The sequence below is a fragment of the Cylas formicarius genome, unplaced genomic scaffold (assembly GCF_029955315.1).
Source record: "Cylas formicarius isolate icCylForm1 unplaced genomic scaffold, icCylForm1.1 PGA_scaffold_16__1_contigs__length_5364039, whole genome shotgun sequence".
NCBI lineage: Eukaryota > Metazoa > Arthropoda > Insecta > Coleoptera > Brentidae > Cylas > Cylas formicarius.
Genome location: NW_026844246.1, coordinates 132501 through 135000, shown reverse-complemented (window position 1 = coordinate 135000; position 2500 = coordinate 132501). Strand labels below are relative to the sequence as shown.

General features: G+C 58.9%; 1 pseudogene; it reads right to left on the bottom strand.

The window, feature by feature from the left end:
• The window catches only part of LOC132695944 (large subunit ribosomal RNA), an 8033-nt pseudogene that overhangs the window by 2807 nt on the left and 2726 nt on the right, over window positions 1–2500 (bottom strand).

Here is a 2500-nt window from a genome sequence, read left to right as displayed (position 1 = left end):
GCAGACCGGATGGCATGGTGGCTGAGGGTGTCAAAAGCCTTGGCAATGTCAAGCACCACCAAGTGACACTCTCTCCTCCGGCCACGCGCATCATGTATGACCGCATCCAGAATTGCCGTGTTTTCACAGCATCCATCAGCGGTCATAAACGCACGCTGGCGCTGGTCGATAACGTTCGATTTCCCCAAACGAGCAGCCAACACACGGTTGAACTGCCGCAAGGGTACTGGTGCCACGGTGATCGGTCTATACTCTCCCGGATGTTCTGGGAGAGCGCTCTTCGGAAGTAGAGAAGTCCGAGCTTTGAGAAGCCGCTCGGGAATCTCGTTGGTCAACATCACCAGGTTGTAAAAGAGAGCACGCATTCTGGCCGGCATAGCCTTCCATTGGCGTGGCGTAACTCCGTCAGGGCCAGGCGCAGAGTTCAGCTTAATCTCATTTGCCGAGACGTCTGCCTCCGTCATCGGTTCCCAAACCGCCGCTAGGCCTGCACGAATCTCAGGCGGGTGGTCCCGTGGACCCAGCTCGCATTGCTGCGACTCGGCCCCCATCACCCCCGACCAGTGCTCATGCAGGACTTCTAGCTCGTGGGAAACTACGGGCTTATCTTCCAGGATTTCCTGTACTGCGGCTCGCTTATCCCTACGCCAAAGCCTCTGAACGTGTCCGTATTCACGCCTGCGTCTCTCTCTTCTCCTTTCCTGTCCACCTTCTCCATTGCCGCCAGGTGGTCGAGCTTGGCGCCGAGTGCGAGACTCAGGCGCGCTAGGAGTCGGAAAACATCGTTGTAGCCATTCCGTCAGCTGGTGCAGAATCGGTCTTCCCTCCAAGGCCCTTCGGGCCGCCGTAAGAAGAAGGTTGCAAGAGTAGGTGTCCGTATCGAACAACCCATCCGCAAGCTCTCTCACTTTGGCCCTCAGCGGATCCTCGGCTCTGCCCGCGGCTTCACCATCATCTACCGCCGGACTCTTGGGGGTGGACGGGGCGGATCCATAGGAGGACGAGGCACTACTACAGTCAGCAGGTGACTGCGGCCGTTGACCTTGGCCGTCAGAACTCGCGTTCGATGTTGAGCGTAACGTTGGGATCGGCTGCTTCGCACGAAGCTCCGCAAGCCTTTCACCAACCATGGCTTTGTAGTCTTGACGCCGCCGAGCACCTTTGATGGCCTCCTGCGAACGCCCTGACATTTTGTCGAGTAGGTAGAGGTTCAAGAAGGGCACGCCCTTCTGTATTGCCTCCGCCTCCAAGACCGCCATGAGCTCGAGTTCCTCGCGCTGCCAGCGTACTTTGACGCTGGGCGCTTTGAGCCCCTCGTTGTACTCCTCCTCATGTGCCCGCCTCCGATGCACTCCCAGTCCGGTTTTGGTAGTGAAAGATCTGCCGCATAGTGGACAGAGAAATTCATCTGCCCGCGTCGGTCCGGCTACGCCGTCGGGATCGGCATGGTTAGTCGTAGACAGGGCTACAGCGCGGCCATGTTGCACCACGTTACTAGACCCACTTGGTCCCGCAGTGTCAGGCCTCAGCTGCGCACGTCCACTAGCAACATTGCACCCACCTCGAAGGGCCTTCGACCTTGTCTGAGGGCCACCCGCCCGCCGCGGGGTCGGGTTCGAAGGTCCGCTTGCGCGTTCCTCCGGTCGACCAGTCGTAGCAGGAGGGGAGGGCAGCGGCCCCCCCCCGGGAAGGTCCATCCGAGGCTTGGGTTTTAAATTTAGTGCCTGCACAAATTTTGGGCAGGCGAGGCTGGCCTGGCAAGCCCCCCCGCCTATTGCCCATAAGCGTACACCCTCCAGACGCCGTTCTCCCATTGGGGGGTTGTTCCGCGCATACTTCTGCCTACCGCTCGGTAGGTTTCCATTTCAGAACGGCCATGGTGTTGGTTGGCGAGGCCAGGACTAGTGCTTCAATATGCGGAGGTGCCACCAAACCGCACTGACGAGTTATACTCACACCTTCAAGAGGGACCAGAACCAAGTCCGCTGAACGAGGCCTAGTTGACCTCCGTCCTCAGATGCTTTCAGGCGTAGCGAATCGCCCTCTCACACTAGCCCATGCCCTGGTGGCAATCCTTGGGACTTAAACGCCTAGCGGAAGCAGTGGGTGGCTACCCCACACTCGAGCGTTACGCCCGCCGCCCGCATAGCCAGTGCCCCACTTAGTCACCGGTGTTCAAGACCAGTGTCCAGCAGTTACCACGAGGAGGGGGGGTTGGCACTTGCATGGGGGAGAGGGAGTCTCGGATACTAGTTAGAAACCGACACCTCAAGCGACTCCAACAATGTCTTAGCAGGCCATACAAGAGAGGGGGAGTCCAAGTCTCGGATACTAGTACCGCACGGCCCGACACCTCTAACGACTTGGACTGCGGAAGATGCTTGACCAGAGCTTCGCGCGCCCCCAAACCAGCGGTCGCTTAACAAGCCCCCACACTTTGCGAGCAACTACTTCTCCCCAGCCAAAAAGCCTTAAGAGAGTCATAGTTACTCCCGCCGTT